Here is a 22,500-nt window from a genome sequence, read left to right on the forward strand (position 1 = left end):
CTAAACGGAAGAGGCTGCAGGGCCGCCTCGGAATGGTCCAAGCATCGGATGCGATTGGGACGACTACCAGTGCCAACCCCTTATCCCGCGATGCGTCCGATACACAGATAGTTCCAAGGCGGCCGAGGAGCCTCACCGCATATCAATCGGGGTGCGAGGCGAGGGATGGGGCGGGAAGGCCCCAACGGCTAGACGGAAGAGGCTTCAGGGCCACCTCGGAATGGTCCAAGCATCGGACGCGCTTGGGGCGACTGCCAGTGCCAACCCCTTATCCCGCGATGCGTCCGATACACAGATGGTTCCAAGGCGGCCGAGGAGCCTCACCGCATAGCAATCGGGGGTGCGAGGCGAGGGATGGGGCGGGAAGGCCCCAACGGCTAGACGGAAGAGGCTTCAGGGCCGCCTAGGAATGGTCCAAGCATCGGACACGCTTGGGGCGACTACCAGTGACAGCCCCCTATCCCGCGATGCGTCCGATACGAAGATGGTTCCAAGGCGGCCGAGGAGCCTCACCGCATAGCAATCGGGGTGCGAGGTGGGGGATGCGGCGAGATGGCCCCAACGGCTAGACGGAAGAGGCCACAGGGCCGCGTCGGAATAGTCCAAGCATCGGACGTGCTTGGGGCGACTACCAGTGACAACCCCTTATCCCGCGATGCGTCCGATACGAAGATAGTTCCAAGGCGGCCGAGGAGCCTCACCGCATAGCAATCGGGGTGCGAGGTGGGGGATGCGGCGAGATGGCCCCAACGGCTAGACGGAAGAGGCTGCAGGGCCGCCTCGGAATAGTCCAAGCATCGGACGCGCTTGGGGCCACTACCAGTGACAACCCCTTATCCCGCGATGCGTCCGATACGAAGATAGTTCCAAGGCGGCCGAAGAGCCTCACCGCATAGCAATCGGGGTGCGAGGTGGGGGATGCGGCGAGATGGCCCCAACGGCTAGACGGAAGAGGCCACAGGGCCGCCTCGGAATAGTCCAAGCATCGGACGCGCTTGGGGCGACTACCAGTGACAACCCCTTATCCCGCGATGCGTCCGATACGAAGATAGTTCCCAGGCGGCCGAGGAGCCTCACCGCATAGCAATCGGGGTGCGAGGCGAGGGATGCGGCGAGATGGCCCCAAAGGCTAGACGGAAGAGGCTGCAGGGCTGCCTCGGAATAGTCCAAGCATCGGACGCGCTTGGGGCGACTACCACTGCCAACCCCTTATCCCGCGATGCGTCCGATACACAGATAGTTCCGAGGCGGCCGAGGAGGTGGGGGATGCAGCGAGATGGCCCCAACGGCTAGACGGAAGAGGCTGCAGGGCCGCCTCGGAATAGTCCAAGCATCGGACGCGCTTGGGGCGACTACCAGTGACAACCCCTTATCCCGCGATGCGTCCGATACACAGATAGTTCCGAGGCGGCCAAGGAGCCTCACCGCATAGCAATCGTGGTGCGAGGTGGGGGATGCGGCGAGATGGCCCCAACGGCTAGACGGAAGAGGCTGCAGGGCCGCCTCGGAATGGTCCAAGCATCGGATGCGCTTGGGGCGACTACCACTGCCAACCCCTTATCCCGCGATGCGTCCGATACACAGATAGTTCCAAGGCGGCCGAGGAGCCTCACAGCATAGCAATCAGGGTGCGAGGCGAGGGATGCGGCGAGAAAGCCCCAACGGCTAGAGGGAAGAGGCTTCAGGTCCGCCTCGGAATGGTCCAAGCATCGGACGCGCTTGGGGCGACTACCAGTGACAACCCCTTATCCCGCGACGCGTCCGATACACAGATAGTTCCAAGGCGGCCGAGGAGCCTCACCGCATAGCAATCGGGGTGCGAGGCGAGGGATGCGGCGAGAAGGACCCAACGGCTACACGGAAGAGGCTTCGGGGCCGCCTCGGAATGGTCCAAGCATCGGACGCGCTTGGGGCGACTACCAGTGACAACCCCTTATCCCGCGACGCGTCCGATACACAGATAGTTCCAAGGCGGCCGAGGAGCCTCACCGCATAGCAATCGGGGTGCGAGGCGAGGGATGCGGCGAGAAGGACCCAACGGCTAGACGGAAGAGGCTTCGGGGCCGCCTCGGAATGGTCCAAGCATCGGACGCGCTTGGGGCGACTACCAGTGACAACCCCTTATCCCGCGACGCGTCCGATACACAGATAGTTCCAAGGCGGCCGAGGAGCCTCACCGCATAGCAATCGGGGTGCGAGGCGAGGGATGCGGCGAGAAGGACCCAACGGCTAGACGGAAGAGGCTTCGGGTCCGCCTCGGAATGGTCCAAGCATCGGACGCGCTTGGGGCGACTACCAGTGACAACCCCTTATCCCGCGACGCGTCCGATACACAGATAGTTCCAAGGCGGCCGAGGAGCCTCACCGCATAGCAATCGGGGTGCGAGGCGAGGGATGCGGCGAGAAGGACCCAACGGCTAGACGGAAGAGGCTTCGGGTCCGCCTCGGAATGGTCCAAGCATCGGACGCGCTTGGGGCGACTACCAGTGACAACCCCTTATCCCGCGACGCGTCCGATACACAGATAGTTCCAAGGCGGCCGAGGAGCCTCACCGCATAGCAATCGGGGTGCGAGGCGAGGGATGCGGCGAGAAGGACCCAACGGCTAGACGGAAGAGGCTTCGGGTCCGCCTCGGAATGGTCCAAGCATCGGACGCGCTTGGGGCGACTACCAGTGACAACCCCTTATCCCGCGACGCGTCCGATACACAGATAGTTCCGAGGCGGCCGAGGAGCCTCACCGCATAGCAATCGGGGTGCGAGGCGAAGGATGCGGCGAGAAGGACCCAACGGCTAGACGGAAGAGGCTTCGGGTCCGCCTCGGAATGGTCCAAGCATCGGACGCGCTTGGGGCGACTACCAGTGACAACCCCTTATCCCGCGACGCGTCCGATACACAGATAGTTCCAAGGCGGCCGAGGAGCCTCACCGCATAGCAATCGGGGTGCGAGGCGAGGGATGCGGCGAGAAGGACCCAACGGCTAGACGGAAGAGGCTTCAGGGCCGCCTCGGAATGGTCCAAGCATCGAACGCGCTTGGGGCGACTACCAGTGACAACCCCTTATCCCGCGACGCGTCCGATACACAGATAGTTCCGAGGCGGCCGAGGAGCCTCACCGCATAGCAATCGGGGTGCGAGGCGAGGGATGCGGCGAGAAGGACCCAACGGCTAGACGGAAGAGGCTTCAGGGCCGCCTCGGAATGGTCCAAGCATCGGACGCGCTTGGGGCGACTACCAGTGACAACCCCTTATCCCGCGACGCGTCCGATACACAGATAGTTCCGAGGCGGCCGAGGAGCCTCACCGCATAGCAATCGGGGTGCGAGGCGAGGGATGCGGCGAGAAGGACCCAACGGCTAGACGGAAGAGGCTTCAGGGCCGCCTCGGAATGGTCCAAGCATCGGACGCGCTTGGGGCGACTACCAATGACAACCCCTTATCCCGCGACGCGTCCGATACACAGATAGTTCCGAGGCGGCCGAGGAGCCTCACCGCATAGCAATCGGGGTGCGAGGCGAGGGATGCGGCGAGAAGGACCCAACGGCTAGACGGAAGAGGCTTCAGGGCCGCCTCGGAATGGTCCAAGCATCGGACGCGCTTGGGGCGACTACCAGTGACAACCCCTTATCCCGCGACGCGTCCGATACACAGATAGTTCCGAGGCGGCCGAGGAGCCTCACCGCATAGCAATCGGGGTGCGAGGCGAGGGATGCGGCGAGAAGGACCCAACGGCTAGACGGAAGAGGCTTCAGGGCCGCCTCGGAATGGTCCAAGCATCGGACGCGCTTGGGGCGACTACCGTTGCCAACCCCTTATCCCGCGATGCGTCTGATACACAGATAGTTCCGAGGCGGCCGAGGAGCCTCACCGCATAGCAATCGGGTTGCGAGGCAGATTATTGGGAAGGGAACCCCCTGGGATGCGGCTCAAGCAGTGCCCAAAGGGACTGGAATGCGGAATCACATCGAGAGACCCAAATGCTATACGAGGGCTCAAATCGAATTATCGATTTGGCCACGACATGGACGCATCGGAACGACTACCTTTGCCGAACCACTCGCAATTGCATCCATACCGAAACCAATAGACATTTCCGTTAGAGCCCTCGCATAGCATTCGGGAATCTCGCATGCCCCTCTAAATCGACCAATGCTGGCGCTCAATGAAAATCCGAGCGCTACCACCGTTCGAGCGCCAGCATTGGTCGAGTTAGAGGGGCACGGGGGAGAATGCTCCAGTCAACACCTCCCCTATATAAGTTATTTGTCCGATTCTCGCACAACCGTAGTCTGCCTCGTCGAATCAAACAACGGTCCCAGATTCCGACTTCCGTTCCGTAGAGACCCAAAAGCTAGATGGAGGCTCGCAAGAAAGAGAGTCGGCGCATAGCAATCGGGTTTCTCGAACGTTTAGGGACCGAGCTCACTTGCGGATAGGGCAAAATCCGCCAAGCAACCCAAAAGCTAGACGGGGGCTCGAATCGAATCGCCTAGGCGGCCACAACAACGACGTGTTGGATCGACTACCAGTGCCAAACCATTCAGCAAGACTAGTCTGTGTCGAGGCCGGATAGAGATTCTCAGAGAGCGCCCGCATAGCATTTAGGAGACCTGCCGCGTCCCTCACACTCGACAAATGGTGGTGCACGTTTATAAATCCGAGCGATCCCAACCCTTTCAAGCACCAACATCGGTCGAGATAGAGGGGCACGGAGGGGGCTGCGTGAGACAACACAGTCCCCTATATAAGTTATTTGTCCGATTCTCACACATCCGAAGAATGGTCATCAAATCGGACAACAGCCCAAACTTCCGACTTCCGTCCCAGAAAGCCCAAGAGCTATCTAAAACGTTCATGGCCGGAACTCGATCGCGGCTATACCAGTCCGCCAAGCAACCCAAAAGCTAGACTGGAGCTCTAGTCGAATCACCTCTGTGGCCATTGCAAGGACGTGTTGGAGCGACTACCATTGCCGAACCATTCCGCAGGTCGAGTCCATACCAAGGCCGCATAGAGATTCACGATGAGCTCCTGCATAGCAATCAGGAGACTTGCCGTGTCCATCACAATCGATAAATCCTGGTGCAAGATTTTTGCATCCGAGCGCTCCAACCAGTCGAGCACCAGCATCAATCGACATAAACGGGCACGGGGGGAGGATGCTCGAGAACACTACCTCCCCTATATAAGTTATTTGTCCGATTCTCAAGCAGCCGAAGTCTGGTCATCGAATCGGGTCAAAGACCACAACTTCCGACTTTACCCACAATGCAAGTCATCGAATCGAACATCGGCCCCCGAGTCGGACTCCATGCGTATGTCAGGTCATCGGACCCAAATTCCGCCTTCCTGCGCATGGCGGGCCATCAATATCAACTCGGTCATCGGACCCAAACTCCGCCTTTTTGCGTATGGCACGCCTTCAAATCGGTCATCGGACCCAAATTCCGCCTTCCTGTGCATGGCGGGCCATCAACATCAACTCGGTCATCGGACCCAAATTCCGCCTTTCTGCGCATGGCACGCCATCAACTCGGTCATCGGACCCAAATTCCGCCTTCCTGCGCATGGCAGGTCATCGGACACAAATTCAGACCTCGCCAATATGCCTACGTATCGAATCGGTCATCGGACCCAACTTCCGACTTCATCCATACTGTAGGGTCTTTGAGGTTGGCGCGGTGCGCTCAACCCAGGGAGTCGACCCATCGAAGCATACACCTCCCCTATATAAGCTATTTGTCCGATTCCCACACCTGTGTAGTTTGCACCTCTGACCAGGACATCGACCCCAACTTCCGAACTCGACTGCAACGACGGCACCAGCGCCTTGGTGCGCACCTTGCGACGCACAGTCCCAACATTCGCCTTCCTGCACATGGCAGGTCATCGGACCCAAATTCCGACCTCGCGAGTATGCCTACATATCGAATCGGTCATCGGACCCAACTTCCGACTTCATCCATACCGTAGGGTCTTTGAGGTTGGCGCGGTGCGCTCAACCCGGGGAGTCGACCCAACGAAGCATACACCTCCCCTATATAAGCTATTTGTCCGATTCCCACACCTGTGTAGTTTGCACCTCCGATCAAGACATCGACCCCAACTTCCGAACTCGCCTCCAACGACCGAACCAGCGCCTTGGTGCGCACCTTGCAACGCACAGTGCCAACATTCGCCTTCCTGCACGTGGCAGGTCATCGGACCCAAATTCCGACCTCGCGAGTATGCCTACATATCGAATCGGTCATCGGACCCAACTTCCGACTTCATCCATACCGTAGGGTCTTTGAGGTTGGCGCGGTGCGCTCAACCCGGGGAGTCGACCCAACGAAGCATACACCTCCCCTATATAAGCTATTTGTCCGATTCCCACACCTGTGTAGCTTGCACCTCCGATCAGGACATCGACCCCAACTTCCGAACTCGACTAAAAAGACCGCACCAGCGCCTTGGTGTGCACCTTGCAACGCACAGTGTCAACATTCGCCTTCCTGCACATGGCAGGTCATCGGACCCAAATTCCGACCTCATGAGCATACCTACTAATCGAATCGGTCATCGGACCCAACTTCCGACTTCATCCATACCGTAGGGTCTTTGAGGTTGGCGCGGTGCGCTCAACCTGGGGAGTCGACCCATCGAAGCATACACCTCCCCTATATAAGCTATTTGTCCGATTCCGACACCTGTGTAGTTTGCACCTCCGCTCAGGACATCGACCCCAACTTCCGAACTCGCCTGCAACGACCGAACCAGCGCCTTGGTGCGCACCAAAAGTGCGCACTTTTGGAGGGCACTTTTCTGCGCTCCAAAGGTGCGCACTTTTGGAGGGCACTTTTTGGAGGGCACTTTTCTGCGCTCCAAAGGTGCGCACTTTTGGAGGGCACTTTTTGGAGGGCACTTTTCTGCGCTCCAAAGGTGCGCACTTTTGGAGGGCACTTTTTGGAGGGCACTTTTCTGCGCTCCAAAGGTGCGCACTTTTGGAGGGCACTTTTTGGAGGGCACTTTTCTGCGCTCCAAAGGTGCGCACTTTTGGAGGGCACTTTTTGGAGGGCACTTTTCTGCGCTCCAAAGGTGCGCACTTTTGGAGGGCACTTTTTGGAGGGCACTTTTCTGCGCTCCAAAGGTGCGCACTTTTGGAGGGCACTTTTTGGAGGGCACTTTTCTGCGCTCCAAAGGTGCGCACTTTTGGAGGGCACTTTTTGGAGGGCACTTTTCTGCGCTCCAAAGGTGCGCACTTTTGGAGGGCACTTTTTGGAGGGCACTTTTCTGCGCTCCAAAGGTGCGCACTTTTGGAGGGCACTTTTTGGAGGGCACTTTTCTGCGCTCCAAAGGTGCGCACTTTTGGAGGGCACTTTTGTGCACTCCAAAGGTGCGCACTTTTGGAGGGCACTTTTCCTGTGCTCCAAAGGTGCACACCTAGGTGAGCACCTTCGACCACACCTTGTAGCACACCAAACTCTGACTTTCGACTTCATCCGCAATGCAGGGTCTTTGAGGTTGGCGCAATGCGCACAACCAGGGGAGTCGACCCATCAAACCCAACACCTCCCCTATATAAGCTATTTGTCTGATTCTCATACATGCGTAGCCTGCAGGAGCAATTAGGACATCGACCCCAACTTTCGGCTTCTAAACGAAAACAAGGTCTTTGAGGTTGGTGTAATGCGAACAACTAGGGGAGTCAACCCATCAAACCCAACACCTCCCCTATATAAGCTATTTGTCTGATTCTCATACATGTGTAGTCTACAGGAGCAATTAGGACATCGACCCCAACTTTTGACTTCTTAACGAAAACAAGGTCTTTGAGGTTGACGTAATGCGCACAACCAGGGGAGTCGACCCATCAAACCCAACACCTCCCCTATATAAGCTATTTGTCCGATTCTCATACATGTGTAGCCTGCAGGAGCCATTAGGACATTGACCCCAACTTTTGACTTCTTAACGAAAACAAGGTCTTTGAGGTTGGCGTAATGCGCACAACCAAGGGAGTTGACCCATCAAACCCAACACCTCCCCTATATAAGCTATTTGTCTGATTCTCATACATGTGTAGCCTGCAACAACGATTAGGACATCCACCCCAACTTCTGAATTCGTCTGCGTTGACCGCACCAAAGGTGCACGCCTTGGTGCTCACCAAAATCCGACTTCCGACTTCTTCTGCTATGCGGGGTCTTTGAGGTTGGCGCAGTGCGCACAACCAGGGGAGTCAACCCACCGAATGCAACACCTCCCCTATATAAGCTATTTGTCTGATTCTCATACATGCGTAGACTGCAGCAATGATTAGGACATCCACCCCAACTTTTGACTTCTTAAACAAGACAGGGTCTTTGAAGTTGGTGCAGTGCACACAACCAGGGGAGTCGACCCATCAAACGCAACACCTCCCCTATATAAAGCTATTTGTCCGATTCTCATACGTGTAGTCTGCAGCAGCGATTAGGACATCGACCCCAACTTCCGAATTCGTTTGCATTGACCGCACCAAAGGTGCACGCCTTGGTGTGCACCCTGGAGTGCACTTTGGTGCTCACCTCGGTGCACACTTTGGTGTGCACCTCGGTGTGCACCAAAGGTGCGCACCTTGGAGCGCACCAAAGGTGTACACTTTGGAGCGCACCACATAGGGTCTTTGAGAGGTTGGCGCAGTGCGCACACCAAGGTGGGTGTTGAGGTGCGTGCCGAGGTGGGTGGGTGCTAGGGTGCGCTCCATGGTGGGTGCCAGGGTGGGTGCGTGCTAGGGTGGATTCCAAAGAGGGTCATAGGGTGGGTGCCAAGGTGGGTTGGTGATATAGTGGGTTCAAAGGTGGGTACTAGGGTGGGTTCCAAGGTGGGTCACAAGTTGGGTGCCAGGATGCGTGGGTGTTAGGTTGGGTGCCAAGGTGGGCTCCTGCGTGGGTGGGTGCTAGGGTGGGTTTCAAGGTGGACGCGAGGGCGGGTGCCAAGGTGGGTAACAAGTTGGGTGTTAGGATGGGTGAGTGCTAGAGTGGGTGCCAAGGTGGGTGGGTGCTAAGGTGGATGCCAAGGTGGTTCACAGGGTGGGTGGGTTCTAGGGTGAGTTCCAAGGTGGGTCACAGGTTCAGTGCTAGGGTGGGTGTCAAGGCGGGTGTCGAGGTGCCTGGGTGCTAGGGTGTGGATGCCAATGTGGGTCATAGGGTGGGTACTAGGGTGGGCTGCAATGTGGGTGCCAAGGTGGGTAACATGCTCGGTGGGTTCTAAATTGGGTGCCAGGGTGGGTGTGCACCCACCTTGCCCGAGGTGGGTGCCAAGGTGCCAGTGTGGGTGGGTGCTAAGGTGGATGCCAAGGTGGGTGAGAAGGTGGGTGATAGGTTGAGTGGTAGGATGGGTGGGTGCCAAGATGGGTCACAGGGTGGGTGCAAGGGTGGGTAGGTGCTAGGGTTGGTGTCAGGGTGGGTGGGTGCTAGGTTGGGTTCCAAGGTGGGTGCGAGGGTGAGTGTCAAGGTGGGTCACAGGTTAGGTGCTAGGATGGGTGAGTGCTAGGGTGCAAAGGTGCCAGGGTGGGTGCTAGGATGGGTCGATGCTAGGGTGAGTGGCAAGGTGGGTCCACAAGTGTCAAGGTGGGTGCCGAGGTGGGTGCCAAGTCGGCGACTGCTATGGTGGATGCCAAGGTGGGTCACGGGGTGGGTGCCAAGTTGCTAGGTTGGGTTCCAAGGTGGGTGCCAACGTGGGTGCTAGGGTGCGTGGGTTAAAGGGTGTGTCACAACGTGGGTGCCAGGATGGGTGCGCACCCACACTGGCCAAGACGGGTGCGGGTGCAAGGTTGGGTTCCAAGCCCGGTCACAGGCTGGGTGCTAGGATGGGTGGGTGCCAAGGTGGGCACCAGGGTGGGTGCACCCACCCTGGCCAAGGTGGGTCACGGGGTGGGTCCTAGGGTGGGTAACGGGGTGGGTACTAAGGTGCGTGCCAAGGTGGGTCATAGGGTGGGTGCCAAGGTGGGCACCAGGGTGGGTGTGCACCAACCCTAGCCAGGGTAGGTCACGGGGTGGTTGTCGGGGTGGGCGTCAAGGAGCCAAGGTGGGTGGCAAGTAGCCAAGTTGCGTGCCAAGGTGGGTGTCGGGGTGGGTGCCAAGGATCCAAGGTGGGTGCCAAGGAACCAAGGTGGGTGTCTGGGTGGGTGCCGAGGTGGGAGCCAGGGTGGGTCCCAAGGTGAGTGCAAAGGTGGGTGCCAGGGTCAAGGTGAGTGCCAATGTGGGTTCCAAGGTGCCAGGGTCAGGGTGAGTGCCAATGTGGGTTCAAAGGTGCTAAGTTGGGTGCGAGGTTGGGTGCGAGGGTGGGTGGGTGCCAAGGTGTGCTAGGTGGAAGCCCGGGTGGGTCGGCATCCCATGGGTGTCGAGTTGGGTGCCTGATGGGTGCTTCTTGTCAAGTTTTAGTCGTCGGGACTCATTTCGAGCCTTAGAGGTCGTTTCTTGTCCGGTTGCCCTGTCTTCGACCTGGGAACCCAATTTTGGTCCTCGGGTCCCATTTTTTTTTGTCTCGCATCCCACTTTTGGCCTGTGGCCTTTTCGGGGTCGATTCTCGTTTTGGGCATCAGAGCATGTTTCTTCTCCTAAAACCCAATATTTGTTTATTAAGTCTCGGAACACATTTTTGTTCTCGTGGACCCATCATGGGTCTTGGAACGCATTTGTGGTCCTTGGGTCCCATTTTGCATCCCGAAACTTGTGTTTTGGTGCTTGATCCCTATTTTGGGTGCCCACCTTGCACCAAGTGCGCACCCGGGGCAAACCGAGCGCCTTGGTGCACCGGGGCAAGATCGAGCGTGCACCCGAGGCGCCCCGAACATGCACCAAGGTGCACTCGGCCCACATGTGAGCGCAGGTCGTTGCGCCCGAGGTGGTGTGTGGGCACCGCGTTGCAGACGGGACACTGCACGCACACGACGCCCCCTACAGGTGCACGCACGTAGGCCGGGCCGGGTGCACACCCGACGCCCTAGCAAGGTGCGCGCACCCGGGCAGGGCTCACACTTGGCGAACGGGGCGCACTTCGCGAGGGAGGGTGTGCACCTCGACGGGGGTGGGTGGCCGGGGTGGATTCGCACGTGGGTCGCGGTTTGCTAAGTACACACTGCGACAAGCTCATAACGGGTGCGATCATACCAGCGTTAGTGCACCGGATCCCATCAGAACTCCGCAGTTAAGCGCGCTTGGGCCGGAGTAGTACTGGGATGGGTGACCTCCCGGGAAGTCCCGGTGTTGCACCCTTTTTTAGTTTTTCGCCGGGCATCGCAATGCTATTTGAATAAACCTTTTGCCCGTTTGCGTTCTCGTCGGGGCCGGGCCGGGCCGGGGTGCGCTGCCCGCACTACCGCGCGCGCGGGGGCGACACCGAGCGCGCACCCGAGGCGCCCCGAGCACACAGGCCACGGTGCAACCCGGGCGTTGTGCGCGCACCCCGGTGCGCCCGAGGTGCTGCGCGCGCACCCAGGTGAAATCGGTGTGCACCTCGGCCAGTGCGCGCTCGGTCGAGTCGCGCACGTTGGCCAAGGTGCACGGTGATGTTTCTTACTCTAAGGTTCCGCACCAGACGCCCGGGACAGGTGAGCGAAGCTGGGCGGGGCCGGGTGCGCGGCCGGGGCAGGTGCACGCAGCTGGAGAGAGCTTTGGAGCACACTTCGGAGCGCACCAATGATGCGCTCCATTCAAAAGTTTCCTGAAAAGGCAAAAAAAGTTGAGATTATAGAATTTCCCACTTGAGAGATTGTAAAAAAAAAAAATTTAAAATGAAGGAAACGCGGGTGCCAAGGTGTGCGCAGCCCAGCCAAGGTGTGCGCACCAAGGCGCCCACCCTGGCGAAGGTGCACGCAAGGTGCGCACCCGAGGCAAACCGGACAATTAACCCAACTTTCGACTTCGCGCGCACCTTGGAGCGCACTTCGGAGCGCTCCTTGGTGCGCACCAATCTTGGGCACCTCGGAGTGCACCATGGCGCCCACCAAGGTGCGCACCCGGGGCAAACCGAGCTCCGACTTCGTGCGCACCTTGGAGCGCACGAAAGGTGCGCACCATGGCGCCCACCAAGGTGCGCAGCCCAGCCAAGGCGTGCGCATCAAGGTGCGCACCCTGGCGAAGGTGCGCACCCGGGGCAAACCGAGCTCCGACTTCGTGCGCACCTTGGAGCGCACAAAAGGTGCGCAACCCAGCCAAGGTGTGCGCACCCCGGTCAAACCGAGCTCCGAATCGTGCGCACCAGAGGTGCACGCCATCGTGCGCACCTTGGAGCACACTTCGGAGCCCTCCTTGGTGCGCGCCGATGTTGCGCACCTCGGAGCGCACCCGGGGAAAACAATGCAATTAACCCGACTTTCGACTTCGTGGGCACCTCGGAGCGCTCTCGGGTTCGCACCTCGGAGCACACCGAGGTGCGCACCTTTGATGCGCTGCCTTCACCAATTTCCAGAAAAGGCAAGAAAACATTGAGAAGGTGTGCGCACCGAGGTGCCCACCCTGGCGAAGGTGCACGCGAGGTGCGCACCCGGGGCAAACCGGGCTCCGACTTCGTGCACGCCGCACCTTGGAGCACACTTCGGAGCGCTCCTTGGTGCGCACCAGGGCGCGCAACCCAGCCGAGGTGCCCACCCCGGCGAAGGTGCACGCGAGGTGCGCACCCGGGGCAAACCGGGCTCCGACTTCGTGCACGCCATGGTGCCCACCGCGGCGAAGGTGCACGCGAGGTGCGCACCCGGGGCAAACCGGGCTCCGACTTCGTGCACGCCGCACCTTGGAGCACACTTCGGAGCGCTCCTTGGTGCGCACCATGGTGCCCACCAGGGCGCGCAACCCCGCCGAAGGTGCACGCGAGGTGCGCACCCGGGGCAAACCGGGCTCCGACTTCGTGCACGCCGCACCTTGGAGCACACTTCGGAGCGCTCCTTGGTGCGCACCATGGTGCCCACCAGGGCGCGCAACCCCGCCGAAGGTGCACGCGAGGTGCGCACCCGGGGCAAACCGGGCTCCGACTTCGTGCACGCCATGGTGCGCACCGCGGCGAAGGTGCGCACCCGGGGCAAACCGGGCTCCGACTTCGTGCACGCCGCACCTTGGAGCACACTTCGGAGCGCTCCTTGGTGCGCACCAGGGCGCGCAACCCAGCCGAGGTGCCCACCCCGGCGAAGGTGCACGCGAGGTGCGTACCCGGGGCAAACCGGGCTCCGACTTCGTGCACGCCGCACCTTGGAGCACACTTCGGAGCGCTCCTTGGTGCGCACCATGGTGCCCACCAGGCCGCGCAACCCAGCCAAGGTGTGCGCACCAAGGTGCACGCGAGGTGCGCACCCGGGGCAAACCGGGGTCCGACTTCGTGCACGCCGCACCTTGGAGCACACATCGGGGCGCTCCCGGGTTCGCACCGGCGTTGCGCACCGTGGTGGGCACCTCGGAGCACACCAAGGTGGGCAGCGAGGTGCGCACCTTTGATGCGATGCCTTCACTAATTTCCATAAAAGGCAAAAAAAAAACGAGATTTTAAAATTTCCGTTTTGAAAGATAGTGAGAAAAAGGGAATGCTGGTGCCATCTTGAGCCCGCCCTGGTGCGCAGCCCAGCCAAGGTGTGCGCACCAAGGTGCCCACCCTGGCGAAGGTGCGCGCCCGGGCAATTAATCCAACTTCCAACTTCGCGCGCGCCAGGGTGGGAGCGCACCCAACAACCGGGCCTGGGAAGAGCCAATGCGAGAAACCCCACCAAACGCTCTGACAAAAAAAGAGGGGGCGCTCCAGTAACCCCGCTTCGGAGCGCACCCTGGGCAAACCCAGCCAAGGTGCCCACCCCGGCCAAGGTGCAGGCGAGGTGCGCACCCGGGGCAAACCGGGCTCCGACAACGTGCACGCCGCACCTTGGAGCACACTTCGTAGCGCTCCCGGGTGCGCACCTCAGAGCACACCAAGGTGGGCAGCGAGGTGCGCACCTTTGATGCGCTGCCTTCACTAATTTCCAGAAAAGGCAAAAAAAAAAGGAGATTTTAAAATTTCCGTTTTGAAAGATAGTGAAAAAAACGGAACGCGCGTGCCATCTTGAGCCCGCCCTGGTGCGCAGCCCAGGTAAGGTGCCCACCCTGGCAAAGGTGCGCACCCGGGCAATTAACCCTACTTCCGACTTCGTGCGCGCCAGGGTGGCAACCGGGCCTCGGAAGAGCCAATGCGAGAAACCCCACCAAACGCTCCGACAAAAAAAGAGGCGGCGCTCCAATAACCCCGCTTCGGAGCGCAGCCGGGGCAAACCCAGCCAAGGTGCCCACCCCGACGAAGGTGCACGCGAGGTGCGCACCCGGGGCAAACCGGGCTCCGACAACGTGCACGCAGCACCTTGGAGCACACTTCGAAGCACTCCCGGGTGCCCACCGGCGTTGCGCACCGTGGTGGGCAGCGAGGTGCGCACCTTTGATGCGCTGCCTTCACTAATTTCCAGAAAAAGGCAAAAAAAAATGAGATTTTAAAATTTCCGTTTTGAAAGATAGTGAAAAAAAAGGAACGCGGGTGCCATCTTGAGCCCGCCCTGGTGCGCAGCCCAGGCAAGGCATGCGCACCAAGGTGCCCACCCGAGGTGCACACCCGGGGCAAACCGGGCTCCGACTTCGTGCAGGCCGCACCTTGGAGCACACTTCGGAGCGCTCCTTGGTGCGCACCATGGTGCCCACCAGGGCGCGCAACCCAGCCAAGGTCTGCACACCAAGGTGCCCACCCCGGCGAAGGTGCACGCGAGGTGCGCACCCGGGGCAAACCGGGCTCCGACTTCGTGCACGCCATGGTGCCCACCGCGGCGAAGGTGCACGCGAGGTGCGCACCCGGGGCAAACCGGGCTCCGACTTCGTGCACGCCGCACCTTGGAGCACACTTCGGAGCGCTCCTTGGTGCGCACCATGGTGCCCACCAGGGTGCGCAACCCAGCCAAGGTGTGCGCACCAAGGTGCACGCGAGGTGCGCACCCGGGGCAAACCGGGGTCCGACTTCGTGCACGCCGCACCTTGGAGCACACATCGGAGCGCTCCCAGGTTCGCACCAGCGTTGCGCACCTTTGATGCGCTGCCTTCACTAATTTCAAGAAAAGGCAAAAAAAAACGAGATTTTAAAATTTCCGTTCTGAAAGATAGTGAAAAAAACGGAACGCGGGTGCCATCTTGAGCCCTTCCTGGTGCGCAGCCCAGGCAAGTTGTGCGCACCAAGGTGCCCACCCTGGCGGAGGTGCGCGCCCGGGGCAATCCGGGCTCCGACTTCGTGCACTGCATGGTGCCCACCAAGGCGCGCAACCCAGCCAAGGTGCCCACCGCAGCGAAGGTGCACGCGAGGTGCGCACCCGAGGTGCACACCCGGGGCAAACCGGGCTCCGACTTCGTGCACGCCGCACCTTGGAGCACACTTCAGAGCGCTCCTTGGTGCGCACCAGGGCGCGCAACCCAGCCGAGGTGCCCACCCCGGCGAAGGTGCACGCGAGGTGCGCACCCGGGGCAAACCGGGCTCCGACTTCGTGCACGCCATGGTGCCCACCGCGGCGAAGGTGCGCACCCGGGGCAAACCGGGCTCCGACTTCGTGCACGCCGCACCTTGGAGCACACTTCGGAGCGCTCCTTGGTGCGCACCATGGTGCCCACCAGGCCGCGCAACCCAGCCAAGGTGTGCGCACCAAGGTGCACGCGAGGTGCGCACCCGGGGCAAACCGGGGTCCGACTTCGTGCACGCCGCACCTTGGAGCACACATCGGGGCGCTCCCGGGTTCGCACCGGCGTTGCGCACCGTGGTGGGCACCTCGGAGCACACCAAGGTGGGCAGCGAGGTGCGCACCTTTGATGCGATGCCTTCACTAATTTCCATAAAAGGCAAAAAAAAAACGAGATTTTAAAATTTCCGTTTTGAAAGATAGTGAGAAAAAGGGAATGCTGGTGCCATCTTGAGCCCGCCCTGGTGCGCAGCCCAGCCAAGGTTTGCGCACCAAGGTGCCCACCCTGGCGAAGGTGCGCGCCCGGGCAATTAACCCAACTTCCAACTTCGCGCGCGCCAGGGTGGGAGCGCACCCAACAACCGGGCCTGGGAAGAGCCAATGCGAGAAACCCCACCAAACTCTCTGACAAAAAAAGAGGGGGCGCTCCAGTAACCCCGCTTCGGAGCGCACCCTGGGCAAACCCAGCCAAGGTGCCCACCCCGGCCAAGGTGCAGGCGAGGTGCGCACCCGGGGCAAACCGGGCTCCGACAACGTGCACGCCGCACCTTGGAGCACACTTCGTAGCGCTCCCGGGTGCGCACCTCAGAGCACACCAAGGTGGGCAGCGAGGTGCGCACCTTTGATGCGCTGCCTTCACTAATTTCCAGAAAAGGCAAAAAAAAAAGGAGATTTTAAAATTTCCGTTTTGAAAGATAGTGAAAAAAACGGAACGCGCGTGCCATCTTGAGCCCGCCCTGGTGCGCAGCCCAGGTAAGGTGCCACCCTGGCAAAGGTGCGCACCCGGGCAATTAACCCTACTTCCGACTTCGTGCGCGCCAGGGTGGCAACCGGGCCTCGGAAGAGCCAATGCGAGAAACCCCACCAAACGCTCCGACAAAAAAAGAGGCGGCGCTCCAATAACCCCGCTTCGGAGCGCAGCCGGGGCAAACCAAGCCAAGGTGCCCACCCCGACGAAGGTGCACGCGAGGTGCGCACCCGGGGCAAACCGGGCTCCGACAACGTGCACGCAGCACCTTGGAGCACACTTCGAAGCACTCCCGGGTGCCCACCGGCGTTGCGCACCGTGGTGGGCAGCGAGGTGCGCACCTTTGATGCGCTGCCTTCACTAATTTCCAGAAAAAGGCAAAAAAAAATGAGATTTTAAAATTTCCGTTTTGAAAGATAGTGAAAAAAAAGGAACGCGGGTGCCATCTTGAGCCCGCCCTGGTGCGCAGCCCAGGCAAGGCATGCGCACCAAGGTGCCCACCCGAGGTGCACACCCGGGGCAAACCGGGCTCCGACTTCGTGCAGGCCGCACCTTGGAGCACACTTCGGAGCGCTCCTTGGTGCGCACCATGGTGCCCACCAGGGCGCACCCGAGGCAAACCGGGCTCCGACTTCGTGCACGCCGCACCTTGGAGCACACATCGGAGCGCTCCCAGGTTCGCACCAGCGTTGCGCACCTTTGATGCGCTGCCTTCACTAATTTCCAGAAAAGGCAAAAAAAAACGATATTTTAAAATTTCCGTTCTGAAAGATAGTGAAAAAAACGGAACGCGGGTGCCATCTTGAGCCCTTCCTGATGCGCAGCCCAGGCAAGTTGTGCGCACCAAGGTGCCCACCCTGGCGGAGGTGCGCGCCCGGGGCAAACCGGGCTCCGACTTCGTGCACTGCATGGTGCCCACCAAGGCGCGCAACCCAGCCAAGGTGCCCACCGCAGCGAAGGTGCACGCGAGGTGCGCACCCGAGGTGCACACCCGGGGCAAACCGGGCTCCGACTTCGTGCACGCCGCACCTTGGAGCACACTTCAGAGCGCTCCTTGGTACGCACCAGGGCGCGCAACCCAGCCAAGGTGCTCACCCCGGCGAAGGTGCACGCGAGGTGCGCACCCGGGGCAAACCGGGCTCGGACTTCGTGCACGCCGCACCTTGGAGCACACATCGGAGCGCTCCCGGGTTCGCACCAGCATTGCGCACCTTTGATGCGCTGCCTTCACTAATTTCCAGAAAAGGCAAAAAAAAGAAAAAAATGAGATTTTAAAATTTCCGTTTTGAAAGATAGTGAAAAAAACGGAACGCGGGTGCCATCTTGAGCCCGCCCTGGTGTGCAGCCCAGGCAAGTTGTGCGCACCAAGGCACCCACCCTGGCCAAGGTGGGTCACGGGGTGGGTCCTAGGGTGGGTAACGGGGTGGGTACTAAGGTGCGTGCCAAGGTGGGTCATAGGGTGGGTGCCAAGGTGGGCACCAGGGTGGGTGTGCACCAACCCTAGCCAGGGTAGGTCACGGGGTGGTTGTCGGGGTGGGCGTCAAGGAGCCAAGGTGGGTGGCAAGTAGCCAAGTTGCGTGCCAAGGTGGGTGTCGGGGTGGGTGCCAAGGATCCAAGGTGGGTGCCAAGGAACCAAGGTGGGTGTCTGGGTGGGTGCCGAGGTGGGAGCCAGGGTGGGTCCCAAGGTGAGTGCAAAGGTGGGTGCCAGGGTCAAGGTGAGTGCCAATGTGGGTTCCAAGGTGCCAGGGTCAGGGTGAGTGCCAATGTGGGTTCAAAGGTGCTAAGTTGGGTGCGAGGTTGGGTGCGAGGGTGGGTGGGTGCCAAGGTGTGCTAGGTGGAAGCCCGGGTGGGTCGGCATCCCATGGGTGTCGAGTTGGGTGCCTGATGGGTGCTTCTTGTCAAGTTTTAGTCGTCGGGACTCATTTCGAGCCTTAGAGGTCGTTTCTTGTCCGGTTGCCCTGTCTTCGACCTGGGAACCCAATTTTGGTCCTCGGGTCCCATTTTTTTTTGTCTCGCATCCCACTTTTGGCCTGTGGCCTTTTCGGGGTCGATTCTCGTTTTGGGCATCAGAGCATGTTTCTTCTCCTAAAACCCAATATTTGTTTATTAAGTCTCGGAACACATTTTTGTTCTCGTGGACCCATCATGGGTCTTGGAACGCATTTGTGGTCCTTGGGTCCCATTTTGCATCCCGAAACTTGTGTTTTGGTGCTTGATCCCTATTTTGGGTGCCCACCTTGCACCAAGTGCGCACCCGGGGCAAACCGAGCGCCTTGGTGCACCGGGGCAAGATCGAGCGTGCACCCGAGGCGCCCCGAACATGCACCAAGGTGCACTCGGCCCACATGTGAGCGCAGGTCGTTGCGCCCGAGGTGGTGTGTGGGCACCGCGTTGCAGACGGGACACTGCACGCACACGACGCCCCCTACAGGTGCACGCACGTAGGCCGGGCCGGGTGCACACCCGACGCCCTAGCAAGGTGCGCGCACCCGGGCAGGGCTCACACTTGGCGAACGGGGCGCACTTCGCGAGGGAGGGTGTGCACCTCGACGGGGGTGGGTGGCCGGGGTGGATTCGCACGTGGGTCGCGGTTTGCTAAGTACACACTGCGACAAGCTCATAACGGGTGCGATCATACCAGCGTTAGTGCACCGGATCCCATCAGAACTCCGCAGTTAAGCGCGCTTGGGCCGAAGTAGTACTGGGATGGGTGACCTCCCGGGAAGTCCCGGTGTTGCACCCTTTTTTAGTTTTTCGCCGGGCATCGCAATGCTATTTGAATAAACCTTTTGCCCGTTTGCGTTCTCGTCGGGGCCGGGCCGGGCCGGGGTGCGCTGCCCGCACTACCGCGCGCGCGGGGGCGACACCGAGCGCGCACCCGAGGCGCCCCGAGCACACAGGCCACGGTGCAACCCGGGCGTTGTGCGCGCACCCCGGTGCGCCCGAGGTGCTGCGCGCGCACCCAGGTGAAATCGGTGTGCACCTCGGCCAGTGCGCGCTCGGTCGAGTCGCGCACGTTGGCCAAGGTGCACGGTGATGTTTCTTACTCTAAGGTTCCGCACCAGACGCCCGGGACAGGTGAGCGAAGCTGGGCGGGGCGAAGTCCCGGTGTTGCACCCTTTTTTAGTTTTTCGCCGGGCATCGCAATGCTATTTGAATAAACCTTTTGCCCGTTTGCGTTCTCGTCGGGGCCGGGCCGGGCCGGGGTGCGCTGCCCGCACTACCGCGCGCGCGGGGGCGACACCGAGCGCGCACCCGAGGCGCCCCGAGCACACAGGCCACGGTGCAACCCGGGCGTTGTGCGCGCACCCCGGTGCGCCCGAGGTGCTGCGCGCGCACCCAGGTGAAATCGGTGTGCACCTCGGCCAGTGCGCGCTCGGTCGAGTCGCGCACGTTGGCCAAGGTGCACGGTGATGTTTCTTACTCTAAGGTTCCGCACCAGACGCCCGGGACAGGTGAGCGAAGCTGGGCGGGGCCGGGTGCGCGGCCGGGGCAGGTGCACGCAGCTGGAGAGAGCTTTGGAGCACACTTCGGAGCGCACCAATGATGCGCTCCATTCAAAAGTTTCCTGAAAAGGCAAAAAAAGTTGAGATTATAGAATTTCCCACTTGAGAGATTGTAAAAAAAAAAAATTTAAAATGAAGGAAACGCGGGTGCCAAGGTGTGCGCAGCCCAGCCAAGGTGTGCGCACCAAGGCGCCCACCCTGGCGAAGGTGCACGCAAGGTGCGCACCCGAGGCAAACCGGACAATTAACCCAACTTTCGACTTCGCGCGCACCTTGGAGCGCACTTCGGAGCGCTCCTTGGTGCGCACCAATCTTGGGCACCTCGGAGTGCACCATGGCGCCCACCAAGGTGCGCACCCGGGGCAAACCGAGCTCCGACTTCGTGCGCACCTTGGAGCGCACGAAAGGTGCGCACCATGGCGCCCACCAAGGTGCGCAGCCCAGCCAAGGCGTGCGCATCAAGGTGCGCACCCTGGCGAAGGTGCGCACCCGGGGCAAACCGAGCTCCGACTTCGTGCGCACCTTGGAGCGCACAAAAGGTGCGCAACCCAGCCAAGGTGTGCGCACCCCGGTCAAACCGAGCTCCGAATCGTGCGCACCAGAGGTGCACGCCATCGTGCGCACCTTGGAGCACACTTCGGAGCCCTCCTTGGTGCGCGCCGATGTTGCGCACCTCGGAGCGCACCCGGGGAAAACAATGCAATTAACCCGACTTTCGACTTCGTGGGCACCTCGGAGCGCTCTCGGGTTCGCACCTCGGAGCACACCGAGGTGCGCACCTTTGATGCGCTGCCTTCACCAATTTCCAGAAAAGGCAAGAAAACATTGAGAAGGTGTGCGCACCGAGGTGCCCACCCTGGCGAAGGTGCACGCGAGGTGCGCACCCGGGGCAAACCGGGCTCCGACTTCGTGCACGCCGCACCTTGGAGCACACTTCGGAGCGCTCCTTGGTGCGCACCAGGGCGCGCAACCCAGCCGAGGTGCCCACCCCGGCGAAGGTGCACGCGAGGTGCGCACCCGGGGCAAACCGGGCTCCGACTTCGTGCACGCCATGGTGCCCACCGCGGCGAAGGTGCACGCGAGGTGCGCACCCGGGGCAAACCGGGCTCCGACTTCGTGCACGCCGCACCTTGGAGCACACTTCGGAGCGCTCCTTGGTGCGCACCATGGTGCCCACCAGGGCGCGCAACCCCGCCGAAGGTGCACGCGAGGTGCGCACCCGGGGCAAACCGGGCTCCGACTTCGTGCACGCCGCACCTTGGAGCACACTTCGGAGCGCTCCTTGGTGCGCACCATGGTGCCCACCAGGGCGCGCAACCCCGCCGAAGGTGCACGCGAGGTGCGCACCCGGGGCAAACCGGGCTCCGACTTCGTGCACGCCGCACCTTGGAGCACACTTCGGAGCGCTCCTTGGTGCGCACCAGGGCGCGCAACCCAGCCGAGGTGCCCACCCCGGCGAAGGTGCGTACCCGGGGCAAACCGGGCTCCGACTTCGTGCACGCCGCACCTTGGAGCACACTTCGGAGCGCTCCTTGGTGCGCACCATGGTGCCCACCAGGCCGCGCAACCCAGCCAAGGTGTGCGCACCAAGGTGCACGCGAGGTGCGCACCCGGGGCAAACCGGGGTCCGACTTCGTGCACGCCGCACCTTGGAGCACACATCGGGGCGCTCCCGGGTTCGCACCGGCGTTGCGCACCGTGGTGGGCACCTCGGAGCACACCAAGGTGGGCAGCGAGGTGCGCACCTTTGATGCGATGCCTTCACTAATTTCCATAAAAGGCAAAAAAAAAACGAGATTTTAAAATTTCCGTTTTGAAAGATAGTGAGAAAAAGGGAATGCTGGTGCCATCTTGAGCCCGCCCTGGTGCGCAGCCCAGCCAAGGTGTGCGCACCAAGGTGCCCACCCTGGCGAAGGTGCGCGCCCGGGCAATTAACCCAACTTCCAACTTCGCGCGCGCCAGGGTGGGAGCGCACCCAACAACCGGGCCTGGGAAGAGCCAATGCGAGAAACCCCACCAAACGCTCTGACAAAAAAAGAGGGGGCGCTCCAGTAACCCCGCTTCGGAGCGCACCCTGGGCAAACCCAGCCAAGGTGCCCACCCCGGCCAAGGTGCAGGCGAGGTGCGCACCCGGGGCAAACCGGGCTCCGACAACGTGCACGCCGCACCTTGGAGCACACTTCGTAGCGCTCCCGGGTGCGCACCTCAGAGCACACCAAGGTGGGCAGCGAGGTGCGCACCTTTGATGCGCTGCCTTCACTAATTTCCAGAAAAGGCAAAAAAAAAAGGAGATTTTAAAATTTTCGTTTTGAAAGATAGTGAAAAAAACGGAACGCGCGTGCCATCTTGAGCCCGCCCTGGTGCGCAGCCCAGGTAAGGTGCCCACCCTGGCAAAGGTGCGCACCCGGGCAATTAACCCTACTTCCGACTTCGTGCGCGCCAGGGTGGCAACCGGGCCTCGGAAGAGCCAATGCGAGAAACCCCACCAAACGCTCCGACAAAAAAAGAGGCGGCGCTCCAATAACCCCGCTTCGGAGCGCAGCCGGGGCAAACCCAGCCA

General features: G+C 61.0%; 2 non-coding genes across 2 annotated transcripts; both read left to right on the top strand.

Moving 5' to 3' along the window:
• The first annotated feature begins 11,122 nt into the window (after positions 1-11,122).
• Positions 11,123-11,241, top strand: LOC131861798 (5S ribosomal RNA). The gene has a single exon (XR_009360829.1). It is a non-coding gene; the product is annotated as a 5S ribosomal RNA (ribosomal RNA).
• A 7,817-nt stretch (positions 11,242-19,058) lies between these two features.
• LOC131861780 (5S ribosomal RNA) lies at positions 19,059-19,177 on the top strand. The gene has a single exon (XR_009360811.1). It is a non-coding gene; the product is annotated as a 5S ribosomal RNA (ribosomal RNA).
• The last annotated feature ends 3,323 nt before the right edge of the window (positions 19,178-22,500 follow it).

The sequence above is a fragment of the Cryptomeria japonica genome, unplaced genomic scaffold, assembly GCF_030272615.1.
Source record: "Cryptomeria japonica unplaced genomic scaffold, Sugi_1.0 HiC_scaffold_33, whole genome shotgun sequence".
Taxonomy (NCBI): domain Eukaryota; kingdom Viridiplantae; phylum Streptophyta; class Pinopsida; order Cupressales; family Cupressaceae; genus Cryptomeria; species Cryptomeria japonica.